The sequence below is a fragment of the Cupressus sempervirens genome, chromosome 6 (genome assembly GCF_028749045.1).
Source record: "Cupressus sempervirens isolate cs-2001-9-10 chromosome 6, ASM2874904v1, whole genome shotgun sequence".
Lineage (NCBI taxonomy): Eukaryota > Viridiplantae > Streptophyta > Pinopsida > Cupressales > Cupressaceae > Cupressus > Cupressus sempervirens.
In genome coordinates this window covers 179,652,724-179,671,569 of record NC_143123.1, presented here as the reverse complement: position 1 = coordinate 179,671,569, position 18,846 = coordinate 179,652,724, and the positions used below count along the sequence as shown (strand labels likewise).

General features: G+C 31.9%; 1 pseudogene; it reads right to left on the bottom strand.

The window, feature by feature from the left end:
* Positions 1–8,641: 8,641 nt before the first annotated feature.
* LOC149551838 (molybdate transporter 2 pseudogene) lies at positions 8,642–9,793 on the bottom strand (annotated as a pseudogene).
* Positions 9,794–18,846: the final 9,053 nt, after the last annotated feature.

Here is an 18,846-nt window from a genome sequence, read left to right as displayed (position 1 = left end):
AATAAATAGTCAATGGATTATTATTAATTTAGTCTAGTGGTTTGACAATCCTTGTTCATTTTCTTAGATTTTATTCATTGTATTTGTTCAATGTCATTTTCCTGGATTGCTTTGTAATCTGCCCACAGTAATGGAAAGTAATGTTGCAAACTATTATGGTCGATGTTGTCTACTATTTTGGTCAGTGATTAGATCATTGATTAATCTACTTAGTTTTCTATTAACAAGGGCTCATTTAACATGTTTAATTGCATTTCGCTCCTTTTTCTATGCTTTATAGTTTTGTGTCTTTTTTTTCTAATAATTTACTATGTAGTAATTTACAACTGTGCGAATCCAAAATAATTAACATATGATTTTTTGCTCTCATAGATTTGGTATTGTAGATGAAAATATTTGGAGTAGATGATCTCACAAATAGGGGGATCCCAACCACCTTCAATCTCATTCCTATTTCATAGTTATGGTTTGAATTTTAAAGTGCTTCATTCATAAAATACTATCCAATACCATATTAAATTTACTTGTTTTAAAAACAATTAAAATCACTAAAAACTTTGGTTGATAAAAAAATATTTTGGTCTATGCTAAATTGAATGATGGTACAATGTTCATGTAACTAAGTATGCAAAAGCCTTTCAAAGATAAGGAAATGATGCTTCATTACTATTTGACATTAGGATATTTATGCCTACAATGTTTGATTGCATTAGCTTGATATCAAAGGGATTTGAGTTAGTTTATCAAAATTAACTAAATATAGAATCAATTTAAATACATTTAAACATTTGTTGGTTGGTTGGCCATTGTTAGATAAAGACTCTTTCTTTTTAGAGATTTGGTTATTTATCTGATCATCTGTGGTCTACACCGTATGGTGGGAAAGAAATAAGAGGATATTTAGGAAGGATTTTTCATTAGTTCAGAGAGTGTGTGACAAGCTAGAATCTTCAATTTTAGAAGCATTTAACATTTATACCATGTGAGTGAAGTCGCTTTCCTCCCTTTTTACCTTAGTGGACAATGAAATTTTGAACAATTGGAGACTTATTAAAATACCTTTTAAGGGAGCATTCATTGGGAAGATTTCTAAATATGAGATGAGAAGAAATGTTAGTTGGGGAGACCGAGTCACTCCTTTTATAAAATTAAATTTTGACAGTGCCTCTAAAGGCAACCTAGGAAGATATGAGATTGGGGTAGCTTTATGCAATCATGTTGGTCACATTCTTAAGGAAATGTTCTCTTGGATCCTTGATGTTTTGAACAATGTGACTATGGCTAGTGCATTACTAAATGGGATCTATTTCTCTATTTCTCTTGGTTATGATCATTTAATATTATAACAAAACCTTTTAGTGCATACAACCAAGAAAGACTTCAAATTTATCAAAACACTTCATTTTTGGGATTTTATTGTATGCATAGGGTTCAGAAGTGAAACCTCCAAAATATTATGCTTTAACTAAATGGGTATCTTGAATGATGTTTAGATTGATAGGTTTTTAAGAAAGTTTTTGAGTCTGAGTCCAAAGACTTTGTTTGGAGGGCTAATTGCAAGGGCTACTAGGAGTAAACAACCAATTTTGGAAATCAGATATGAAATGGAGTTGGGGATTATTTTAGTTGATAATTTGTGATCAAAATAAAGTTAGAGAAAAATTACTTAACTTCCTCTAAGACCCTACAAAGAGAGGAGAAATTTCAAACAAAGAAGAACCTAGAAACCATGTTGGTTAAGGTGGACAATTTTGGTGTTATGTAAGACCCCATTACAAAGATGAGTAAGGAATGTTAAATAGGGTTGGGTGATGATATAAGAGACCCATTATACCTATCAAGAATCCTAGAATAGTGATTGTGAAGTTCTAAAAAATTTCACATCATGGGGGAATACCCCACCAAAGTCAAGAGGTCACGCCAATCGTAGGGTGTAGGAAAACTCCCCAAGCATGCTCTCTATTGTGATATAGTTAAGAAATTAAATTTTTTAATGTTTACTTTAAATGATTTTGGTTGAGGCAAGATACTCAAACTTGATGAGTCATCCCCCGACTCACTAACTTAGCGAGTCATGCGAGTCAACAAGTCACAAGCTAGGATCATCCTAACCCACCAAGAATGGTCTAGCTCAATGACCTAGATGACTGGATTGACTCATGGAAATTAACCACACAAAACTCCATTATGTGCATCATTTTCTCAAAATTTTAATGTTCCAAAAATAGTGCTGATCAAGTTGCCTTACACTTCTCACAACCCTTGATCTACAATACATAGTCCTTGCTAATCTTCTTCAATATGGTATATGATGCAGGAGCATCCAAAGGTATAAGGGCAATTCTGTGTCACCAAAAAAAAAAAAGTACTTAGACTTAGTTTTTGTTTCATGTGTTTTCATTTTTGGATACCCATTTGGGTCAAATAAAGGTTCCAACTCTCACAGTTCCACTATCTGTATTCTAGGTTAGAGTATTTGAACACCTTGGGATACGTGTAAATGCCAAAAAATAGGAGTATGTAATTGAGCCATAATTTTGGTAAATTAGAGGGTAGAAATTGGCTGGATGAATATAATTGTAACTTAAAGCATTCCAAAAAAAGAATCAGGTCAAAAGGCCCCGCGGTTTGAAAGTTATTGTAGTTTTTTAGTTTTTGGAGAGATCTTAAGAATGCTTCAAAGTTAAGTTAGGGGCATTAAATGACCTTTAACAGGGCTGAAAAATGGGGGACACATGAAGTTGGTCCATAAGGCTATAGAGCACTTTGAGAGCTTTCTGGAAATGTAAACGGTTTGTCAATCGGAGCTACGGTTCAAAAGTTATGCCTCCTAGAAGTTCAGTTACCATTTCTAGATTCTTCTAATTTTGTGCCAGCTTCTAATGCAACTTTTGGAGCCTTCTATTTGGTTGGTGGATGACAACTAGAACTTTCTAGAATGCATTCCTAATCCTTAACCCTCCGGGGTCTATTTAAGAACATTTCTGGCATTGTAAAAGGCAGTTCGGAGTGGAGTTTGAGAGAAGGTACTGGGAGAAGAATTTATCTCTAGATTTATGCTATTGTAAGCCCATAGGCCATGTTTTAGAGTTTTTTTATCTGCAATAAGTGTACTAGCATATTTTTACAGTTAATAAGATTTTCCCTTTCCTGTTGTGTCCATTCTGTACTTGGGTTGTGTCCCCATTAGTATATAATACTTCTAACATATAAATGCATTTCCTTTTAACTCTAGTCACATCACTAGCATTATGATATTAGGCTGTGACATGACTAATGCTGAAATAGATAGAAAGCTATGATCAAAATTTGGGCAATCTCACAAATATTGCATATGAGCATATCGTTGACAGACTAATTTGATGTCTCTAAAATATTTGGTATGTATTAAAGATTATATTTGATATTTAAAGTGTTGATTACATAGAGAGAAGTTACAAATAAATATATATTTATTAATTATCTTAGTTTGTGCTTGTTGAAATAGTGCTAGATATGTTAATCATGTAATATGGTGACTTCCCATGTCTTTATCTACAACCCCTAAAAAAGGGCTCTAGATCAACAATTCTCTACTACTCCAATCATGATAACTTTTAACAACAATTTTATTACCACATAAAACATACTTATTATTTGAGAGATAGTTGTATAATTGCATGATATTATTTTTTGGTAGCATTATTGAAAGGAAATGCAATCATTATAATGAGAGCGAGCATTCTCATTATAATCATTTAAGTTAAAAGTGAGGATCAGAGAAAAAAAACATAAATAAAGTGTACACAAAGCATCCCACATTTTCTTTGCATTGTCACATCCCTTGATATCATCAAAATTGACATAGCTTAGGGAAGAGGCAATCTCCAATAGTGCCTGGTTGTGTTCTTTCTTTTTTTTTAGATCTTTAGCAGTTAGGACTCTAGTAGGATCAACATGCTCAACATCAATGGTAGATTGTGCATGATCTCCAAGACCTTTTAGGTGTAGCTTCATCAAAATTTTCCATGTAGGAAGTTTTTCTCTATTAAGCTCAAGTACCTCTCTTTTTAACATCTTGATCTTTTTTCTTCTAGTACCTTCAGACTAGTCCTCTTAAGCAGATGGCTCTAATACCAATTGTTGGAATTATTTAGAATAATTGAGAGGAGGGGGGATGAATTAGTTATCTAGGATCCAAATGTACAATTAAAACTTTTCATAGCTTAGTGAAACCATATCCATAAAACATTTTCATCATGCATGTATCCATTGGATCATATAATCACTTAAACTTGTAGGTTACTGTCAAATGAACTTTGCAAAAATGTAAACATGAAACACAGTAGAATCAATCACACATTTGACACAATGATTTAATGTAGAAACCCAATTTGGGAAAAACCACCAATAACATGCTACTCATTCTCACTCTTCTATAGTGATGCCCTATGAAAGGCCAACCCTGTTAAAGGTTACAATGCACACTGTTAAATGTGACTTGGTTAAAGGATTTCAATCACCCTATTAGGAGTGAGCCTGGTTAGAGGACTTTAAAATCATTCACTTGGAATGTCACCTGGTTAAAGGATTTACAAATCACTATTAGGTGAACCTTAATCCAAAGGATTTACCCTTGGCTGGTACAATAATTAGAAAGTAATAGTAAGGCTTGATTTGACAACAACTTACAACATACTTATTGATTTTATATCTCTATTTTAGTCCTCCATTCTACTTGGCTTTTACACACTTTAGCTCTAATAGCTTATTCACCCTTCAATCATCCATACCCTTAAGCCTTCTTTCTTTGCTTACCAATGTAGTCTCTTCTCTTAGGTCATTGAATGAAGCGATACCCTGGGCTCCTTGTCTTCCTTAGGTTCTTGTGCATGACAACCTTTGCTTCTGACCAAACACCTCTATAAATAGAGAATTAAGATCTTTTTTTGTTTATCCTCCATTGTCCATTTTAGCGCTAGGTTAGATTATTTAGGATTCAATGAATCTTCACATCATTTCATTTAATTCCCTTCTAGGAACTTCTCCTTCAATTCTCTTTGAATTCACCTCAAAATGGTTCACCATGAATTCTGTGTCACCAACTAATCAACCTTATCTTCCACATGATTCACACAATCCAAGAAATAAAACTTGTCAGCTTAGAATCATTGAATTCTCGATCTTTCTCATAATGATGACACTCAACATTAACTAGCTTTTGATTCTCAACACATACTACATTTCTCGACATCCTCTACCATATTACTCAACACAAACTAAAGTTTATTGGTGCTCTACATCAACTGAACTTTACTTGGCTTACACTAAAATTGACTTTTCTTGGCTCCAACTACTTTTTTGCTTGGCTTACACTAAATTTTCTCGACACCTACTATGAAGAATGTTAAGATTGGTAGACATTATTTGTTTAACTTATTCTTTAGAACTTAATTAGTGCAACCATCCTTTGCAATCTTTAGTAGATTATCAATGCACTATAATATTACTATCTTAACTAATTCTTTTACTCCTTTTCCATATCATAACTCAACCTTTCCTCTAGGTTCTATTGTTACCTCATTTGATCAAACACTCTTCATGAATCAAACAAATGATAGTACTTAAGTCATATAAGCAATTGCCTTACCATTAAGTAGCAGGTTTGACATCTATGACAAAACAATGATTGAAACACATTTATCATACTTGTATCAATCTATTTTCAACATATATTTCCTCTACATAGCTCATAACAACATGCATTAGAAAAAAAAGTGCTTCAGTGGCTATAAGATATTATTTATAGCTTATATCTATCATTTACAACCTGCTTTATTAATGACCAATTATCTTGCCATCTTTTTGTATATATTTTCTTCACTATCCTGGTTACTACACAATCCATGTTTTCTAAATCTCCTATTCTATGACTTCTTATGTGTTCTTCTTCTCTATGTTCTATTATTTTTTGAGCATTTTCTATTCAAAATTACTTTGCTCCTATTGAGCTCCAACTCAGTTTGCATCATTTTTCTCTCTTTTTCTTTGATGAACTAACTCTTTGTTGAAACCCTTCACCTTCCTACATAAGATCTATTTTAATTAATATATTTAAATTATTCAAAGAAGACATCTTATGTTTTTTGAACCCTGAGAAAAATTGATCTTTCAGTTTGTTACTGCTATCTCATAACTGATAGTATCATAGTGTGATCAAGTAGGATGCTTATTATACTCCATATCTTTTTTTTTTCTAGAGTTCATCCTTCCATATGAAAAATAATTGGAAGGGCCATATTAGCTAACATCTAAGACCTTTTCATCCACATCATGAGCATATCTTCTAACTTTGTAAGAGACCTTTACATCTAGATCATGAGCCTATCTTGTAACTTTATAAGTTGCATCATTAACTTACGAATATGGCATTGACAACTTATGTAGTCCTTAGTTTTACAACTTAAGGAATATCCATGGACATTGCTACTCTATGTTTTCTATCTGTAACCACTTCAAAAGAGGGTAGGAAAAAATTTAAGTCTTTTAAAAGGAAAGTAAATACAAAAAATAAATCAAAGCCTATACCATCTTTCCTTTAAAAAATCATAAAATCCTCAGTCTGATGGCTAAGACTTGCAAGTCTCATCCAAATTTGCAAGTTGAGGTTACAAACTCACCAAGTCTATCCTAGAATTTATATTGATGATAGTACCAGGGGCCAAGAGATGCACACCCTTTCAAGTAAAAAATGTTGAGGTCCATGCTGCCTCAACTTATACTGATTAAGTCAATTGATTGATTGATGTTCAACAAGGTCTAAATACACTTACCTACCAAAAAATAAACAATTTATCCTTCATAGCTTTCACAAATGGGTGGTCCTTTATAGTTCTTTCATCTATAATTAATATTTGGTGCTTGTTCACTTAACATACACCAAGACCCCACATTAATTTGTATTGGGCATTTGACTAGATTACTATATTTTCCTATTTATTATTGAAGTATCATCAACCAACATACACAACATAGACTAAATGCAACATATTTTTTTAGTTCTTTCATAACATTTTCCCTGATTTTGCCCAATCAATTTGAAGCAAGTAGTTGAATAATGATTTCAATATGATTAAGGACAAATTTGAGAGGCCCTAGTCAAATTTTTCATGGTAAACCTCATGGGAAAGAGCTCTAGCATTTTGCTAGTCAAACTTGCAATCATAAACCTCATGGGGAAGAGCTCTGACACTATGGACCTATGTTCATTTCTAGCTCCATTCAAACACTTGATATTTTTTAATAGGTTTGGCACAAGCCCATGTAAATATACTTCTAAAATTTTACAACAAATCCAACTTATCATCTCCAAATGAATTTCATGTTCTTGTGAAAGCAATTTCCATAAAACAATACCTTAAAAGTTCATTTGAAATGATGATTAGTTTGTTGTAGTTTTTAAGTAGAGCACTAATCGCATTAAGATGATGCATTTTTCAGTAAAAGGAAGCTCTTTATTCCAACTTCTTTAACTGAATTTTCCACTCATTTATGACACCATTTTGTTGGTCCTATTGAATAATTCAAAACTAGCAATGATAGGAATGAACAAGCTTAGGCTTAGTTATTATTTATGATCATAGTATAGTCAACCTCCTATACAGTATAGTATGGTATAGTTTTTAATACTACTACTATTACCACTACTATTGAGTGACCTAACCTCCTTCTTCTCCTATTATTCCTGAAGCTTGTTAATAATAATCCCTTTCACAATTTGGAATCTTGAGTCAGTTGGTTTTGGTGAGAGTGCAAGTGTTGAAATACTACAAGTGTTGTTGGAAGAGGTTGGATGTTAAAGGCTAAGTTAGGAAAGAAAAACCTTGAGCTACTAAGCTAATGTAATACCTACTACCTCTTCTATGATTTTCATTTAGACCAAAGATAGTGAAGGAAGGAAAATCTTTTTGATTACTATAGGGCTACAATCTTCCTCTCTATTTAAAAGAGGAGAGGGAACTATATCTTATAATTAATAAATAAATAAATAAATAAATAAATAAATAAATAAATATATTTTTATACTTTTAACATGCAAGTACATAAAGGAGAGAACATAGAAGCTAAAAAAATGAAACCTTGATGATAGACTTATGAATATAAAATAGGAGTTCACAATAGGAAACAAATTACAAAGGGTTCAAGCACAAAATTAAATAATAGGCAAAGAAGAATAGAAAAGAAGGATAACATAACATATGAAAGGATATATTATTCTAATACAACAGATCAAAATACTAAGAAATGAGTGCAGTTTAAAAAAATGATTACATAGATTAGAGAATAACTTGATTTCACCATATCATAAAGAAATTACTAACTAAACATATAATAAGCTAGAAATAATGATTCATAAACACATTCAAATTAGTGTGCTATTTATTATTTTTGTTGAAAATATACAAGTTCTGGTAAACCCAAAAAATTTCTCTTATAAGTTCTCCATCATTTCCTTGTCCACCTCTACCACGTTTACTATTTTAGCAAGTGAGAAGGTAGTTGATAATCTCAGTTATTGATTCATCACCTAGTTATGGGATAACAATCTTCTCATAGCACATGCAAATGACAATATTACTAATTGATGCATGCCTTGTGTCCATCATCTTACTTTGCTACTATTGTGCAAGAATTTTCTTCTACTGAATAATGACCTAAAAATGGTCATGTAGTCCAAAAATCTCATCTCCCTCAATTTGAGAATCAAATAGAAAAGAATTCCAAAACTAAATCCTAGAGCAACACTAGAACTAGTGAGTGAAACTATTGTGCACATGAGAATGAAAAATGAATCCTTCTTTGAATTCATGTCTCTGTAGGCCATGGAAAGCTCAATACCATAAAAGAGTAGCAACACATTGAAAAAAGCAATGCAAAATTGAGTCAGTATTTTAACCAAAAAATTCCCTACAAGAAGAATCAATATGAGTTTTTCACACCCTTGAAATGGCATAGATGCCCTACTTCTACCCCAAATTTGTATTGCCCTGCAAGACCACCTACTCCATGATAGACATGCATGGCCCCAAACCAACATCCACCAAATTCATTAGCCAAACACTCAAATATACCTAAGTTGGGGTAACATCCTTGTTGGGGAACAAATCTATGGATAATTTACAAACAACAATCACAAAGTTGAGAATAGAGAGAGGTATTTGGGGTATTGTAGCCTTGATAAATTCCATTCTCCACTCATATCTTGATATTTTTATCAAATGAGGCTTGGATGGGCTCAATTTTAACTCTGTTAGAATCTTAGGGTTTTTAGAAATGACAAGAACAATACTAAGAACATAAAATATAAGTGCAGATGGAATTGCATGTAAAATCTTGAAGGTCTAAACTGATTTCCTCACCTAGGCTGGGGAATTACTCAAATTCATCAGTGGGAATTGAAACATGTGGAATTTGACTTGAGTCATCATCATTATTATCATTATCATCACTAGAGCCATTTACAAGTAGTATGAAGGCAAGACAAACACAGGACAAATGCCCATCCAAGGCCTTGTAATTGCACTCTTAGGTTTTGCCTTTACAAAATCCTACTCTTTTCTCATGTATTTCAGAGCTATGAATGTGAAGGCCAAGTCTTGTGAGAGTTTCACCCCCTGACCACAGGTAGGGGAATAAGCCAATACACTAATCTCATAAGCCCTATAATGCCAAACCCATATAATACTCCTCTAATGAAAATTCTTGCTGCCATTATGTATTAAATACTTAGATGCCTTCCTTCACTAATTAGCATTTATTTCCATGTTTTTTCACTTTTCACTTTAGGAGTACAACAAGATGGAATATTTCAATGCATTACCCAACACTAAAGAAGATGAGAAGATAATGGAAAAGATAGAACTCAAAGTGAGCTCCTTCATTCACAATTGATCCTACCCTACATCATTTAAATTAGAGGATGTGTTGAGATGAGCCCATGGTATAAATTTGTCAATAAAAAAAGCCAATCCCTTCCAAACCATAACATGGTCAAGCCTTCCAGGACTTAAAAAAAGAAAGAAAAGGAAAATAAAACCATACCTTGCCATTAGCACTATTGAATACTCCAAACTCATTACATTCCTTCTCATATTACTTGACATCATTCTTGCCATCCTCAAGTGGAAGTTGCACCTACACTAGTTACAAATAGTTGGGCTCATTATCAAAAGTGTGAGTCCCCAAAATCATTTTATAAATGCAGTAATATTTGCCAAGCAGTTCATCCCGTTGACATTATAGCCAAGTTTGTTTATTAGTGACACATACTTAATCAAATGGCTAGCAACTACCAAGATTATATTTCAATTTACTATGTTAACCATGTAATTTAGGTTCTACTAAGTTCTATAGTTTCTATGAAGTTATAGAAACCATATTTAGTATGCACTAAGTAGTATCTACCAAGTTGAGGATTATCAGTGTAAAGTGAGCTTCATAGTGTTTACTGAGTTGCATAGTGCATACTAAGTTCTCTAGTGTTTACTGAGTTCATAGCATCAGTGATGTGAATCTAGTGTTGACCAAGCCAAGATGTGTCAACCAAGTGATTTAATTTATACCTACCTTAAAATTTTAGTATTGACTAAGCTATGCACTATCAACCAAGTAATTTAGTTTATATGCCAAGTCTCACAGTGTTCACTGAGTCACTAGTGTTGATCGAGTTTAGACTACTTGGAAGTGATTAGTATGAACCAAGATTCTATGTCGACCAAGAGCATGATTATGCTGAGTGTTGAAAAAGGTTATTGAGTATCAAGACCTCATTGAGTTTTTCTTCAGAACCCGATTACCAGCAGTTGGGTTGACTTTGTATATTTTGGTGTAATTTGTATTGTAGTCAACTATGATGAATTATAATTTGGATTGGTATATATGTAATATATTGTATTACATCCAAAATATATGACATAAATATGGAAAGATATGTGTAAGAGCAAACATGAAAAGTAAGAAGGCTACAAGTAGTATAAGGAGCACCAAATATTTTTATATCATAGCAAAGTGATCATTACACTCCAAAGGAATCTCAACCAGAAAATTAGAGTTGTAGATCAGAGATCAACCACTGGTTCATCCTAACAGGTGGAATAGTTAAATCCTTTCATAAGGTAGACTTAATAATCTTTTTTAAATCTCTTTACCAAGTGCATAATTCATTATATATTTTGTAAATCCTTTCACAAGGTGGACCTAGAAATCCTTATTTCTCCTAATGGGGCAAATCATCAAAAGTGATTAGTTGTAAGCCTTAACCAACCAAATTTATACTACAGTACTAAAGCTTGTGGGTATCTTCCCCACCTTAGTTTTACTTTCTATTTGGAGGGTTTTTGGGTCACCATATCTTGTGTCAAAGTGTCATAAATATTTTAACGCTTTTATTTTTTCATGCATGCAATTAGATCAGAATACATATAAAGGATTAATCAGTGAATTAAGAATAGGTTTTATTGGTTCATGATTCATCCCTCCTCTCTCAGTAATGTAGCCTATATTATATTTCTAACACATCCCTCATAGGAAGCCACTACAAGGTAAGCAAGGGTCATTCCATGGCATGGATGACTTCTAGATCATACAAAAATGAAATCTTTTTATTCCATATTTTGTACTTATGCACTAGGCATCCCTCTATTTCCCCCTCCATCACTGCCATTCTTATAGGGAAAGATGGGAAAACAAAATGATTTTGTTCTACCCATCAAATGAAGGTGAAGACATTTATTATTTTTTTATTTTGATACCTTTGAATGTATTTTAAATATTTGGTGTTTTATTTTAAAATATTAGCACAAGTTTTGTGCTTATTATTACTAATAAAAAATTCAAAGAGTAAAATATTAATTTTTTTTTTGTGTGGAACTAAAACTCAAAATGGAAAGGAACTAACATCATGGTCCAACCTTTTATTCATAATTATAGGATGTCCAAATACATAATTTGGGGTTTAGGTAGGTGTTGTTATAGAAGTAAAATTTCACACTTCTTAAGATAATGTAAAATAGCAATTATACCTAGGTATGCAATGTGATGTTAAATAGGCATCGAAGGTTGATTAGTAGGACATTTAAATATATTTTATGAAAAATAAAATCTATACTTATATAGTTTTAACTATTAGTATAAACTAGTAATTCTTTTGATTATGAAAATTGGAATAAACAATTAAGAAATCTAAATGAATAATATAAATAGAAAATAATTAAATTTAAAAAAATTTATCAATCCTTTCATTTATTGATATAGTTTTTGGAGAAAAGCTAAATCACTTTTAATTATTAATTGAAGAGCCCAAAATGGTGAATAAAATGTCCTAAGCCATTTAACAAAGCGTCTTGTATTTGGAAAGATGCAAAATGAAACCACAATTAGTATGAGAAAAAGAAAGCCCAAAAGGTCATGAATGAGTTATGAAAAACAAAATAAACCTAATCTATTAATAAATAAATGTTGGAAAAATTGAAGAGAGAAAGTATAAATAACTAATTACCCAGTCAGATGTTAAGTCATTTATTTGGTAGTGTATTTAGTCACTTGTGTTTCAATAACTAATTATTAGTGAATAATTAGTCATTTATTTGGTAGTTTATTTAGTCATTTCTATTTTCTTTATCTTGTGATTTTACTTGGTGATCAAATTAGTCACTTATTTAGTCACCTGTATTTATAAATTTCAAAGATATAGTGGAATGTGATCTATTTTAGTCACAATCATATATTTGCCAAAATATACTAGTGAAGTGAGAACAATAATTTGCAATTGAAGATATGGTGTTGATTTCTAAAATTTTTGTGGATGACATTATATTTGTTGGAAATGATTTTATATGTAAATCATTTTTAGAACAAATGAGTAAAGAATTTGAAATGTCAATATTTGGTGAGATCAAAGTTTTAACTAACTTGCAAGTTCATCAAACAAATGATGGTATATATGTGACTCAGTCTAAGTATGTAAAGGAAATCTTAATAATATTTGGAATGGATGAGTCAAAACCAATCGGTACTTTTATGGTGACTGGAGTGAAATTGTCAAAAGAAAATACTATTGCTAATGCAAATGAAACTTAATATATATGAATAATTGGTAAACTTCAATATATTGTGCATAATAGACTGGATATTGCACATGTTGTTGGAATTATTTTGATATTTTCCTCTAATCCTAAGGAAACAAACATTACTATTGTCAAGAGGATATTTAGATATCTTAAAGGAATTGAAGATTTTGGTTTATGGTATAAACAATATGACAACTTTACTCTTAAAGTCTATACTGATGTTGATTGGGCTAGTTATGTTGATGATAGAAAAAAACAAGTGATGGGAGATTTTTTTCTAGGAGAAATATTAAAAATATGGTTAAGCAAGAAATAGAGCTGCATTTCATAATCTACTAAGCTAGAGTTGAGCATGTTGTTGTTGTAATTAATTGTTCTAATATTACTTGGATTAAGTAATTTTTGAAAGGAATGCAAGAGGAGATAACTACACCTATTACTATTTATTGTGATAACAATAGTACAATAAATATATAAAAGAATAAGATGATGCATGCAAAGATAAAGGATATATTAATCAAGTATCACTACTTGAGGGAGCAATTACAAGATAAACAAGTAAGACTTTAATATGTGGAGTGTAAGGAGAAAATTGTAGACATATTTACTAAGCCATTTCCTAAAGATTCTTTTGAGTATCTAAGATGTAAACTTGGGTTCTCTCCCCTATCAAGAATTCACTAAGTGAAGATGAAATTTGCATCAATTCATGGAAGAGCAAAAATATCTTTGTAGAGTTGATGCAAGAGTTCTCACTTTAGGAGAAGGTCTAAAGTTATGAAAATGATAGGAATAAAACTAATGAAAATAGTACATGCAAGTTACAAGGTATAACTACAAGGTTTTATAAGTTTAACTTTGAAACTTATAGTTTTCTTTGGCATTTTTGTCAAATGGGGAGAGAATATTTAAAAAGGGAGAGAAAAAACAAAAATGGAGAGAATAAGAAAATAAGATGAAGTATAAGAAAAGGTGGAGAGGATAATCAAAGGGAGATAATATGAATTCAAGATGAAATATCTAAGGAGGAGTTGATATAGAAGAATGATATTATTTTTGAATAGTCAATAGAAAGAGAACATATCCTAAGGGGTAGTAATGTTGAAGATTGATATTGGTAAAGATATAGATTGAGTACACATAATGATGAAATATGTTATAGAGAACCTGAATGAAGTCATGAGATGAAAAATTGTTTTTTTGTTAATGCATACATTTGATTATCTTATGAAATGTATTGTAATGTAAAATAATTTTTTAATGTATTGTCATCAATGCCAAAGGTGGATATTGTTAGTCCCAATTGATGATGTAACCAAAAATGGTATGAATGTATGTGAAAGATTTATATGAGTTTTTATGTTGCCATAGATGTTAAAGTCTTAGTTGGCTAGAAATTATGCCAACTTAGTAATATCATATGACTGATGAAGAATATTTAATTGATGAAGAGGATTTGAAGAAATTATGTTGATGAAAGTTGACAAGTATGGTATTCAATGGGCACTTGATTGATTTGGAGAGTGATAATGCAATGTTGATTTTATTTTTTTTCAATCATTTAATTTTGTAATTTAATGATGAAGTTTTTATATTAACTAAGCTATACAAGATAAACTGAGTGACAAGGTGAAAGGAGTATAGTATTGCTAGAGTTACTATAGTATTAACTAAGTAATTCATATGTTAACCTAGTGATGTATTGACTCAGTGAAATGTAATGTTCACTAAGTATGAGTTAGAAGAAAAAGTTAAAAAATATGGAATTTGAGGTCAAATTATGATGAAAATAAAGAATGTTTGAGAAGATTGAAGGCTAAATTAATTTTTTTTACAAGATTTGTGACTGTAAAAATATAATGAAGATCTCATGATGGATATTGAAACAAGATTAGTATGAGCACAATGTTCACTAAAAGTTATATTTTCTAAGTGACTATATACATTGAATATGATATCCACAGATGTGGTTAAGTGGCAAAACCTAGAAGAATATAGAAGTAGAGAGTTTAGTATTTAAGGAGAAGTTAGAACAAGGTTTTGGTTGTTGCTTGATATTGTTAAGTTGGATATTTGTGTGAAGTGAAGAGAAGGAAATGAGAAAGGTGAACCAAGCAGAGAAGAAGGAAGATCAAGTAGAGTTAGAGAAAAGTTAAAGTGTGAATAAGTGAATAAGAAAAATAGAGATCAACCAAAGATCAGAGAAGAAGAAGAAGACATAGCAAAATAAATATCTCAACAAGTAAGGTAGTGCTAAATATTGTAGATAATTTAACTATTACTTTCATACCATTGTAGTAGAAAAATATCTTAACCAAGTAGACCTAACAAGTCTATAAAACCCTATATGATAACATTGATTAGTGATATTTGTAAGTCCTTTAGAGAAGGCTAGTCTTTAGAGAGGATTGAGGAGTGATAAGGTCTAAATGATATTAATTTAAAACCCTATAACAAGGCCACACTAAAGATATTCCTATAAATTTTAACAAGGTTGGCTCATAACAAAGTTCACTTTAGAAGAGTTAAAATTATTTGGGTTGTCGGTCTAGGTGGTTTTCCTCTTTACAGGGTTTCCATGTTAAATCATCATTTCAAATGTGTGAATTTTTTTATGTTTCAAGTGGATTTTCATGGTATTAATTTAATATTTCAACTTAGTAAAAGATAGATAATAGTAAGATAAAATTAAGGTATATTTATGATACTTGGTAATAACAAAAATAGTGAGATAATAGTTTGTAGAAAATTGATTACAAGATTGAATTGTGAATTTGAATGATATCACCAAGTTATTTTTATTGATCTTTATAAAGTTGAATTTGTACTTAACTGTTTGAAAGGATTTTAGGATATCTACTCATAATTGATTCACTCTCACAGTTATCTAACATTAGTTTCATCCACATATGCACATACATATAAGTATATCCATGTTTACATCTACATAGAATATACATACATTCATCCTTGCATAACATTAGATCATTTATTGCATAGGAAAGATTATAAAGAAATCATTGTATTATATATATCATATTAAGAGTATCACATATAGTACATTCATAATGAAAAGTAAAGTGCATTCATCCATGACATTGCATGGCATAAAGAAAAAAAGAAAAAGTGTCATATATGAACATCTCATACAAAACATAAATATGCATCATGACATAGTGAAATGATATCAAATTGAGTTTTCATCATTTAAATATCATATAAATAAGTATACTAGGGTGCTACAATCAAAATATCAAATAAAAAAGCATGATTGAAGCACTATTGATATAAGAGTCCCAAAATAATACAACATGGAACATAACAAAAAATAGAGGAGCATCTAGCTGCAACCATCTTCCTTGCCATTAGGTGGTGGAGGAGGTGGTGGTACATCATCTCTATTGAGAAGGACTAAACCCTCTAATCTCTATGAATATTAAGAAAACTACATCACCTATTGACCCAAAGGCACAACTTCTGAATAGGCCACATAGTAGGAATCCACTCTACAAGTCTAGTGAGTGGCCTCATCTTGTGCATACTAACACCTAGAAGTCAACTCTAAAATTTTCTAGTCTCTATCAATAATGCAAATATGTGTCATTGCTAACTAGTCTTGGAGATTAATAACCCATATATGTAAGGCATGTAGTCTACTCGATAGCCCTTTGATGATCTCCCATGTTTTTGGATCATTGTCAGCTAATGGCTCTTTGGCCTCCTAATCTATTTCTTTCTCTCTACTTATGTTCTCTCCACATGTATCATTATATCTCTATCTCTACATATGCCTCATGGAATACATTGAAACTAGTACCTCCTCACCCATCTTAATTTACCTTGCTCACTAGTTACTGTAATGGCTTTCCTGACTAACCCAAGAGTAATTTTCTCCCCTCAACCTCTACTATTTTGGCCTTGGTGCATGTCCACTATTTTTGGCCCTTAGGTCTATTCTAACCATTTGTGGGGGAATCATAATGGGATCCACCCTATGTGCCTATGTTTTCCTATCCTCCTACATTAGGGAGTCCTCATTAATACATGGAGCTCACACTATTGAATTTCTCAATTATGGGAAGGGGTGCAAAAAATGATCTTTGTATCTAGGTGAAACCCTTGATTTTTGTACCTCTGGTAGATATTACCCTCTCGATGCAACTAATATCTAGATATCATGTGTTGTCTAAGTAGTAGTGACTTGGGGTTTCCATCCTTGTCTCTCCTCATTAGAAAAGTGAGCATAGGAATAATACTCCTAGGAGACTTCCTACATCCTCCCATACCTTTTCCATACATGAGAAATAAAAAAACACTCAATGTGTTGTGGTGAACTACCAATCAAAGGATGTGAGCTAAACATGTATGAGATCTATGACTGAGAATCACACTCTAGGGGATTCATACTATAGAAATAAGATCATCCAACCATCACCTCTACTAACTAATCTTCCCTAGATAGGTTTTGGTGATCTCAACCACATATCTCATGATGTAATCCTTTCCAAGATGTCTCTGATCATCAAATATTGACTTAGAAATTGTTAGATACCCCAAGGCCAAGATATGGAGCAAAACTAACACTATGGCCATGCCCTTTGCAAGATGGTATACCAACCTATGAATTTAATGGTACATGTGAGCTAACACACATTGACCCCATTTGCAGACTATTAGATCTACAAGCATCCTTCCCTATATTCAAAAGAACCCCTATTTCCCTCTATCTACCATCAAGAAGCAACTAATGAAACCCACAAGAACACAAGGAAGAGGACGTTATGGTCCACATTTTCTAATAATCTCATCCCATGCGATTTATCTATTTAGAATTGTGTCATCTTTGAATACTCATCATAGAGACTTAATACCAATCCATGGAGTGGAATTATACTCTATTCAAAAACCATGGAATCATATCCTTGAGAACCTATATATATATACATATCCATATATATATATATATATCCTTAAGGATAGTGGTAATATCCCTAGTAGCAAAGTGAAAAGTATTTATTCTCAATGTGAATTTTTTGAACAAGTAGAGTGAGGAGGCCGTGATTCACCTAGATATCAAGCACATGCAATAGATGTGATAGACCAAGTGTGTTAATGTACACTAGTAACTGATAGCTTTGTAATAAATACATGTCTAGGTAGGTATGTAGACCTAATTTAGACATGATACATATCAATCTATAATAAGGAAACAAAGAAATCATTAGGATTTGATTAATATGAGAAATTAAAATAGTGAAAAGAAGTGCAATGGTCATCTGGATATATGCTAAAAAGGTATACAAAGGCATTGGAAGAATCAAATGGAGAAAAATTGAGTATACAAGGCCTAACAATTCTCATTGTTTTTAAAATGGTAAAATAGCTATTAGGATAAACCACGGACAGAAATAAAAACTACATGCAAATATAACCAATAACAGAAAAATAATAGAACACACATAAATGAACACAAGGCACCAAGATTTAACGTGGTTCACCCAACCCCTGGGCTACGTCCACCAAACAGCAAGTCCGATCTTATTACAATCCAGTGATTACAACCTAATTACAAACCGTAATCCCTTACAGCTCAATACCGCCGCAAGAACCAATTTCGTATCACAACATTATTAAAAATACCCAACCCTAAGCCCTTTTTATACAAGTATTAAACCTATTTAGGGTTATAACATGTCGGCCATATGTCGGCCATAATATGTATCAATATCCCCAGCCAAAT